Source organism: Pseudophryne corroboree, unplaced genomic scaffold, assembly GCF_028390025.1.
Source record: "Pseudophryne corroboree isolate aPseCor3 unplaced genomic scaffold, aPseCor3.hap2 scaffold_1065, whole genome shotgun sequence".
NCBI lineage: Eukaryota > Metazoa > Chordata > Amphibia > Anura > Myobatrachidae > Pseudophryne > Pseudophryne corroboree.
The window spans coordinates 170,195-180,998 of NW_026967692.1; the positions used below are offsets into that span (position 1 = coordinate 170,195).

The window sequence follows — 10,804 nt, forward strand, 5'->3', positions numbered from 1 at the left end:
GAATTACCCCCATCGAATTACCCCCATTTTCACACTGCTCGTGTATATAAGACATAGTTTGGATCGTAATACGCGTTACAACCGCAAAAACTATGAAGAGGATGGGGGCATATACGCAGGGTCCATCCTGTGCGTGTGCCTACATTTTCTCCGGGTGCCCCGCAGAAAATGCGAATGCCTCTGCCTGTCAATCAGTAGAGGGCGTACCTTCGCAGGTATATCGCGATCATGAGCCATGTCTCCCATTTTTGTCATTATAGGTGCTCTGTGAGCTGCTGGCCATGCCCCAGCCCCTCTGTCTCCCGTGAATAGACATTGAGGCTTATTCAGACCAGATCGCTTCAATTTATTTTCACCCAGCGAGCAATCAGGTCTGCACTGCACATGCGTATGCGCCACAATGCGTAAGTGCGACGGTCCGGAGATCACAAGAAGATTGACAAGAAGAGGGTGTTTGTGTGGGTGGCAACTGAATGTTTCTAGGGAGTGTCCGGAAAAACACTGGAGGGACCCGGCGTTTTGTGGGAGGATTTGTGACGTCACCTCAATGGCTGAGTAAGTGCTGAGCTGTGCAGCTCTTGTGCACATGTGATCACACACCTGCACAGCAAATTTTCCCTTCCGCTGTAGGCGGCAACTACCCGATTACAGGGATGCAAAAAACACACCCTAGCGATCAGGTCTGAATTACCCACAATGTGCATATTTGCAGAGCAACAAGCTACAGGGAGCCTTCCACCCCCCCCCCCCCCCCACTTCCCCATGACTATGGGACACTGCGGCCCCCACAGGGGGGGGGAGGGGTTGTTTAGGTTAGCTGGACATTCCCAAAAAAAGTGACTGTCCTGCAAAAATTGGTATAGTTGGGAGGTATGTTCAAATACATTTATTGTTTTGCATGCAGGGTAAATACTGTCTTCTTTGACATTTAGCCACAAATGCTGCACAGCTGAATTACAGTATTACACTGCAATTAACAGTTATGCTAGGACATTCCCCCTCCCAAATCTACCTCTCTCTGCATGTTACATCTGTCCCGCAGTGGCGTGCGGTGAGGTCAGTGGCTAGTGAGGCACTACAGCCATAATTTCCGCCGAATCCTGCCGATGACCCTTAGCCAATGCCCGCTACTGCCTCTGAGCCGATACCCGCTGCCACCGCCAATGGCATACAAACTCTCCCACAATCAACTGACCCAGCCCTCCACCACTAATTTCTATCTCAGTCCGATGCCGCCAATGCCCGCTGCCTGCCTGCTCATTGTTCTTGTTATATATTATACATTTTTAAAGAAAAAAAAATGAGTGTTTGGGACTGGGAAGGGTGAGGGAGGAGGACATGAATGCAATTTTGTTGTCCAGGGCTTCCATTAACTTAAAGGAGAAGGGTCTGAATGGGTTAAAAAAAAATGCGTGAGGTCCCCCCTCCTTAGTATAACCAGCCTCGGGCTCTATGAGCCGGTCCTGGTTATTTAAATACTGGGGGAAAAATTGGACAGGGGTTCCCCGTATTTAGACAACCAGCACCGGGCTCTTAGAACGGTCCAGGTTCCAAAAATACGTGGGACAAAAGATGTAGGGGTCCCCCATATTTTTAAAACCAGCACCGGGCTCCACTAGCCAGAGAGATAATGCCACAGCCGGGGGACACTTTTATGTAGGTCCCTGCGTCCCTGGCATTAGCCCTCCAACTAGTCAACCCTGGCCGGGGTTCCCTGGAGGAGTGGGGACCCCTTAAATCAAGAGGTTCCTCCCCTCGAGGCACCCAAGGGCCAGAGGTGAAGCCCGAGGCTGTCCCCAGCACCCCTGGGTGGTGGGTGCCGGGCTGATAGCCATGTGTGTAAAAAAAGAATATTGTTTTTTTGTTGTTGTGGAACTACAAGGCCCAGCAAGCCTCCCCCGCTTGCTGGTACTTGGAGAACCTCAAGTACCAGCAGGCGGGGAAATAACGGGCTTGCTGGTACCTGTAGTTCTACAACAACAAAAAATACCCAAATAAAAACACAAACACACACAGCGTGACAGTAAAATTATTGAGACAGGCTGTAGCATGTGGGTGCATGTAACCCTATAAAAGTGATGGATTGGGTGACTATTACAATACCCACTGTTGCTGTCTGAAAAATTATGGATTTATAGATTGCTCTCCCGAGACGTTTTTTTCTAAAATGCACCACAGGTATGGATGGATAGTATACTTGACGACACAGAGGTAGGTAGAGCAGTGGCCTACTGTACCGTACTGCTATATATTATAGAGATGAGCGCCTGAAATTTTTCGGGGTTTGTGTTTTGGTTTTGGGTTCGGTTCCGCGGCCGTGTTTTGGGTTCGAACGCGTTTTGGCAAAACCTCACCGAATTATTTTTGTCGGATTCGGGTGTGTTTTGGATTCGGGTGTTTTTTTCCAAAAACACTAAAAAACAGCTTAAATCATAGAATTTGGGGGTCATTTTGATCCCAAAGTATTATTAACCTCAAAAACCATAATTTACACTCATTTTCAGTCTATTCTGAATACCTCACACCTCACAATATTATTTTTAGTCCTAAAATTTGCACCGAGGTCGCTGTGTGAGTAAGATAAGCGACCCTAGTGGCCGACACAAACACCGGGCCCATCTAGGAGTGGCACTGCAGTGTCACGCAGGATGTCCCTTCCAAAAAACCCTCCCCAATCAGCACATGACGCAAAGAAAAAAAGAGGCACAATGAGGTAGCTGTGTGAGTAAGATTAGCGACCCTAGTGGCCGACACAAACACCGGGCCCATCTAGGAGTGGCACTGCAGTGTCACGTAGGATGTCCCTTCCAAAAAACCCTCCCCAAACAGCACATGACGCAAAGAAAAAAAGAGGCGCAATGAGGTAGCTGTGTGAGTAAGATTAGCGACCGTAGTGGCCGACACAAACACCGGGCCCATTTAGGAGTGGCACTGCAGTGTCACGTAGGATGTCCCTTCCAAAAAACCCTCCCCAAACAGCACATGACGCAAAGAAAAAGAGATAGTATACTCGTAACTAGTATGTATGTATAAAGAAAGAAAAAAAAACCACGGTTAGGTGGTATATACAATTATGGACGGGCTGCCGAGTGCCGACACAGAGGTAGCCACAGCCGTGAACTACCGCACTGTACTGTGTCTGCTGCTAATATATAGACTGGTTGATAAAGAGATAGTATACTCGTAACTAGTATGTATGTATAAAGAAAGAAAAAAAAACCACGGTTAGGTGGTATATACAATTATGGACGGGCTGCCGAGTGCCGACACAGAGGTAGCCACAGCCGTGAACTACCGCACTGTACTGTGTCTGCTGCTAATATATAGACTGGTTGATAAAGAGATAGTATACTCGTAACTAGTATGTATGTATAAAGAAAGAAAAAAAAAACCACGGTTAGGTCACTGGTATATACAATTATGGACGGGCTGCCGAGTGCCGACACAGAGGTAGCCACAGCCGTGAACTACCGCACTGTACTGTGTCTGCTGCTAATATATAGACTGGTTGATAAAGAGATAGTATACTCGTAACTAGTATGTATGTATAAAGAAAGAAAAAAAAACCACGGTTAGGTGGTATATACAATTATGGACGGGCTGCCGAGTGCCGACACAGAGGTAGCCACAGCCGTGAACTACCGCACTGTACTGTGTCTGCTGCTAATATATAGACTGGTTGATAAAGAGATAGTATACTCGTAACTAGTATGTATGTATAAAGAAAGAAAAAAAAACCACGGTTAGGTGGTATATACAATTATGGACGGGCTGCCGAGTGCCGACACAGAGGTAGCCACAGCCGTGAACTACCGCACTGTACTGTGTCTGCTGCTAATATATAGACTGGTTGATAAAGAGATAGTATACTCGTAACTAGTATGTATGTATAAAGAAAGAAAAAAAAACCACGGTTAGGTCACTGGTATATACAATTATGGACGGGCTGCCGAGTGCCGACACAGAGGTAGCCACAGCCGTGAACTACCGCACTGTACTGTGTCTGCTGCTAATATATAGACTGGTTGATAAAGAGATAGTATACTCGTAACTAGTATGTATGTATAAAGAAAGAAAAAAAAACCACGGTTAGGTCACTGGTATATACAATTATGGACGGGCTGCCGAGTGCCGACACAGAGGTAGCCACAGCCGTGAACTACCGCACTGTACTGTGTCTGCTGCTAATATATAGACTGGTTGATAAAGAGATAGTATACTCGTAACTAGTATGTATGTATAAAGAAAGAAAAAAAAACCACGGTTAGGTCACTGGTATATACAATTATGGACGGGCTGCCGAGTGCCGACACAGAGGTAGCCACAGCCGTGAACTACCGCACTGTACTGTGTCTGCTGCTAATATAGACTGGTTGATAAAGAGATAGTATACTACTAATATTATATACTGGTGGTCAGGTCACTGGTCACTAGTCACACTGGCAGTGGCACTCCTGCAGCAAAAGTGTGCACTGTTTAATTTTAATATAATATTATGTACTCCTGGCTCCTGCTATAACCTATAACTGGCACTGCAGTAGTGCTCCCCAGTCTCCCCCACAATTATAAGCTGTGTGAGCTGAGCAGTCAGACAGATACATAATATATATAGATGATGCAGCACACTGGCCTGAGCCTGAGCAGTGCACACAGATATGGTATGTATGTGACTGAGTCACTGTGTGCTGTGTATCGCTTTTTTCAGGCAGAGAACGGATTATAAATAAAAGTGGTGGTCACTGGTCACTATCAGCAAAACTCTGCACTGTACACTACTGAGTACTCCTAATGCTCCCCAAAATTAGTAAATCAAGTGTCTAAACGGAGAGGACGCCAGCCACGTCCTCTCCCTATCAATCTCAATGCACGTGTGAAAATGGCGGCGACGCGCGGCTCCTTATATAGAATCCGAGTCTCGCGATAGAATCCGAGCCTCGCGAGAATCCGACAGCGTCATGATGACGTTCGGGCGCGCTCGGGTTAACCGAGCAAGGCGGGAAGATCCGAGTCGCTCGGACTCGTGAAAAAAAACATGAAGTTCTGGCGGGTTCGGATTCAGAGAAACCGAACCCGCTCATCTCTAATATATTATATTATTTATTATTATTATTATCCTTTATTTATATGGCGCCACAAGGGTTCCGCAGTGCCCAATTACAGAGTACATAAACAAATAATCAAACAGGAAAACAGCAACTTACAGTTGACGACAATATAGGACAAGTACAGGGTAAATAAACATAGCTACATCAGCAGATGACACTGGAATAAGTATCAGGTGGCAGAAGACTGCTGGATTTGGTGCAGCTGAAGATTATTAAAGTAGGTAAATAGGTTGAGGGAAAGTGGAAGTAGGAGAGGAGACTGTAAGGGAATCCGAGCAGAAGAATTGTAGAAATGCAGGTGAGAAAAGCAGTGTAGGCTCAAGGGGTGTAGATTTAGTATGAAATGAGTCAAAAGCGTAGATAAAGTGGGTGCAGAAATGTATTTGGAGTGTAAGAAATGAAAGGATTGTGAGAGGTTTAAGAAGCAATGGTAATTATGTTAGATGTTTTAAGTGTTTGCAGGTAAAATTGCATTGGTGCAGCTGTGCTTAAAAAACAAAATTACAATAATACAGATACAGGCATTTGTAGGTGAAATGGATGGTTTATGAAATGTCCAAGTAAGGTAGTTCTGTGCTATGTAATCAGATGCAACAATCAGGAGGTGAGTGATCTGAGGAGTAAGTGACTCACATTTGTTATTAGTTCTTCAGTTTTCTTTGTTTTGTTAGATTGGTGTGCTTCTGTTTTCCTTCTTTTTCACTTCAATTGAACACTGCTGTTATGTGTCAATTTTATCACGCTTTCATAAAAATGCACGCTTAGATCAATAAATGCACAGCCAAATGGCTTTGCACAGACTACACCATTGGACTTTAGTAGAAGACTATTACAAGTGAAACCAATAATTGAAATCTGTAACCACACCCCACCCCCTCAAATGCCAGGCAATAAATTACCTTAAAAACAACAACCAGGCATTCCACAAAGATTAAACTGGGTCTATATCATTCAAAACTTTAAAAAAGTACTTCAAAATCACATTCTATGCAATAATGTTTCAATTTGCATTACCCAGCAGAATTAGCTTTGCATATATAGATATAGTGCAGCAGAATAGATTGGTGGTTGTAGTCAATTGTAATTACCTGTAGGTGACAAGAAGAGAAGAAACGTCAATTCACAATCGATATCAGCTGAAGATAAATTAACGCTGATTGAACGCTGCGTTATGTGTCAATTTTATCACGCTTTGATAAAAATGCATGCTTTGATCAATAAATGCACAGCCAAACAGCTTTGCACATCCTACACCATTGGACTTAAGTAGAAGTCTGGTGGTCAGCAAAATTTTGCACTGTCCTCCTACTATATATAGTGCGCACAACTACTAAAATACACCACAGGTATGGATGGATAGTATACTTGACGACACAGAGGTAGGTAGAGCAGTGGCCTACTGTACCGTATTGCTATATATTATATACTGGTGGTCAGCAAAATTCTGCTCTGTCCTCCTACTATATATACTGCGCACAACTACTAAAATACACCACAGGTATGGATGGATAGTATACTTGACGACACAGAGGTAGGTAGAGCAGTGGCCTACTGTACCGTACTGCTATATATTATATACTGGTGGTCAGCAAAATTCTGCCCTGTCCTCATGCTATATAATACAATGCAGCACAGATATGGAGCATTTTTCAGGCAGAGAACGTAGATATTTTCAGCACACTGAGCACAGATATTTGCAGCACACTGAACACAGAAACTGAGAAAACGCTGCACGTCCTCTCCCTATCATCTCCAATGCACAAGTGAAAATGGCGGCGACTCGTGGCTCCTTATATAGAATAGAATAGCTGCTGACGGGCACGATTGAGGGAGGAAAGGGACATTTGAATCCAGCCCATAGATGCAATGTGAATATGTAATTTGTACCTTCCTATCTTAAAATATATATACAGTGTATATGTCACAATTGAGGGCCTGAGCTGACTGGAGGCAGCCTCAGTTGTAGGGGCTGAGGTGTAGTGGAATCTGGGAGGTTGTATCAGACCCCTGGACATGTAAGTTAAATGTAGAAGAATTGCCCGAAGGCGTGCCCACGACAACCAGGATAAAAGTCAATGATGTTTATTTTGACAAACTCCATGCATCACAGCAGTAATAAAAGAGAAACATAAAATCAGCAGAGAAATAATACAGTTCCTGGGTACTACAGGAGGACAAGGACCACAGGGCTCTGGTAGTATGAGACAGTTCTTATTATCTTCTAGTTGGAAAGTCCTTACCAGGCCCGACTGTAGCAATGGAGATAGCCCAGGATCATACTAGCTGGTGTTCCAGGAAAAGCTGGGCTGCTGTGGATAAAATGGCTGCTGTGGGTACTGGCTGAAACCAGACTGATGTAAGCACGGAGTGGATTGCTGGATGGAACCAGCCAAATAATAAATGAAGCTTGAGAGCGATGAAATATGATTGATATATGGCGTTTGAGAGCGGTGAAATAATAGTGCCGGTGGTGAGTGGTAATCTGCGGAAATGATACCGGCACTTTAAGAAGAGCTGATCTCTGCTGGAAGCTAGGCTGGAAGCAGGTAAATCTGTAACTGGAAACAGATGAGTCCCAGAGGACTGGAGAGTCAGGCTGCACCGCAGGTGGTAGACTAGAGCGGGTCTCTTTAGTGGAGGTTTGGAGATGGTAACTGGAACCTGGAAAACAACCACGGGAGAGAGACAAACTGGAACTAGGTTTGACAACCAAATCACTGACGCCTTCCTTGCTCAGGCACAGAATACTTATACCTGCAGCAAGGAAGGGATTGGCTAGGCAATTATGCAGATTACAATGGAAACAGCGGATTGGTGGAAATGAACAGGTGACAGAATCCAACATGGCTGCGCCCATGCAGACACTTGGAGGGAAGATTGGTTTGATAATCCATGTGGGAACTTTAACAGCAATGGCGGCGCCGGCCACAGTAAACAGGAGACGCCAGACTGATGAGTGCACATTTGAACCACGCGGGCAACAGCGGAGGCCGCGGCTGACATAAGCGCCACTCTGACATCCTGCATGCAGAAACTCAGGGACGGCGGCGGAGGCCGCGGGAGATGCCATTCAAGATGTAACATGGCGCCGCTGTGACAGCGTCTCAGAGTGACAGGAGAGGAGGCAGGAATGGGGACATCAGAATAACAGATGGGATCCGGTCCTGGAGCGCTGAGCCAGCCTTAGGAGGCATCTGAAAGGTAAGTTATGGCGTCCAGATACCCGGATCGTGACAGTATACACTAGAGGTCTTTCCGAACCCCCTAATCCTAACATTGTAATTTGCTTTAGGGCGCACCTCCAATTAGTCTAGTGTTTCTTGCTGCCTTTCCAATGAAGCAAGTTTAATTTAGTAATAGGTGAAAAACCATCCCTACAAAGGTGTTAATCAGAGACTTGGCTTTGTGGACACTTTTCAGAGAACAAATTTGTTAGCATAAAAATAAAGCCAGAAAATGAAGAGCTGTTTAATCACTCAATTGGATTTTTTTTTGCCGGCATATTTCTTTTTCTCTGCAACCCACTGCTAAATTGTGCTTCCTAGCTGTTTTTATTAAATCACTGAATCAAATCTAACTCTGATTACATCAGAAAAGGCCAGGTACCCTACACCATAACAGGGGGTTTGAAATTTTGACTTGTCTACTTAAAGATCACCAAAATCTGATAACAAGGTCAATTACGTCCCTGGGTGGGATTGAACCACCAACCTTTTGGTTAGTAGCCGGACACACTAACCGATTGCGCCACAGAGACACTTCGTAAAAAGTACATACTGACAAAGGCTAATAAGCATACATCTAGAACGTTTCCTAGAAAAACTTTAAAAAGTCAATAATCTGGAGAGTTTTTGTAAAATGTTTCTTCCATCAACCAACGAAGAAACACATTGGTACTTTCCCATGATGAGTGAGTGCTTCAGGATCTCTTGCACGTGAAGCATGTGCAGCAGAGTACTGCAATAGAAGCATGCTGGGCCCATAACCCAGAGGTAGGCAGATTGAAACTATCCTTTGCTATATGCATTTTTTTTGTTAATCTAAGTAATCAAAACTGGGATTGATATTTTTGCTCTTTTATTTTTACTTGAAGTACAATAACTTTTACAATTTTAATTTGTTTGAATAGTATATTGACAGTATAGTTTTCTTTAAAAAATCCACTTAATTTTCTTTACCCTATTATTAAAAGGGTAATTGACAAAAACAAACTACATTGTCACCAGAAGAGCAATACAAAATGTACAAGTGATATATTAAAATCATCTTTCCAGCTTGAATTTCAATGATGCATTGGGGCAACGATTTTGTGAGAAACATCTTCACCCTTAAATAAAGATTTTCTTAATTCCTTACCTGTGTGCTAATTAGATATCACCTTGTTTTCACATTAAACAGACTTCCACATGAGAAAGCAGCAAGGATGCAGTGGCGTTAATGTTTCCTGGTGTCAACCTGTATTATTTCAGTAGACATTGAAATGAGGATGCATCTTGCTGCCTTTCCAATGAAGCAAGTTTAATTTAGTAATAGGTGAAAAACCATCCTTACAAAGGTGTTAATCAGAGACTTGGCTTTGTGGACACTTTTCAGAGAACAAATTTGTTAGCATAAAAATAAAGCCTGAAAATGAAGAGCTGTTTAATCACTCAATTGGATTTTTTTGCCAGCATATTTCTTTTTCTCTGCAACCCACTGCTAAATTGTGCTTCCTAGCTGTTTTTATAAAATCACTGAATCAAATCTAACTCTGATTACATCAGAGAAGGCCAGGTACCCTACACCATAAGAGGAGGTTTGACATTTTGACTTGTCTACTTAAAGATCACCAAAATCTGATAACAAGGTCAATTACGTCCCTGGGTGGGATTGAACCACCAACCTTTTGGTTAATAGCCATACACACTAACTGATTGCGCCACAGAGACATTTTGCAAAAGTACATACTGACAAAGGCTAATAAGCATTCATCTAAAACGTTTCCTAGAAAAACTTTAAAAAGTCAATAATCTGGAGAGTTTTTGTAAGATGTTTCTTCCATCAACCAACGAAGAAACACATTGGTACTTTCCCATGATGAGTGAGTGCTTCAGGATCTATTGCACTTACATGTGCAGCAGAGTACAGCAATGGAAGCATGCTGGGCACATAACCCAGAGGTAGGCAGATTGAAACTATCCTCTGCTATATGCATTTTTTTTTTTGTTAATTAAAGTAATCCAAAACTGGGATTGATATGTTGGCTCTTTTATTTTTACTTACAGTACAATAACTTTTACCATTTTAATTTGTTTTAATAGTATATTAAAAGTATTGTTTTCTTTCAAAAATCCACTTAATTTTCTTTACCCTATTATTAAAGTGGTAATTGACAAAAACAAACTACATTGTCACCAGAAGAGCAATACAAAAAGTACAAGTGATATATTAAAATCATCTTTCCAGCTTGAATTTCAATGATGCATTGGGGCAACGATTTTGTGAGAAACATTTTCACCCTTAAATAAAGATTTTCTTAATTCCTTACCTGTGTGCTAATTAGATATCACCTTGTTTTCACATTAAACAGTCTTCCACATGAGAAAGCAGCAAGGATGCAGTGGCGTTAATGTTTCCTGGTGTCAACCTGTATTATTTCAGTAGACATTGAAATGAGGATGCATCTTGCTGCCTTTCCAATGAAGCAAGTTTAATTTAGT

At 43.0% G+C, this 10,804-nt stretch overlaps 1 non-coding gene across 1 annotated transcript; it reads right to left on the bottom strand.

The window, feature by feature from the left end:
• Positions 1-8,788: 8,788 nt before the first annotated feature.
• On the bottom strand, positions 8,789-8,862 carry TRNAS-ACU (transfer RNA serine (anticodon ACU)). The gene has a single exon. It is a non-coding gene; the product is annotated as a tRNA-Ser (tRNA).
• Between the last annotated feature and the right edge of the window lie 1,942 nt (positions 8,863-10,804).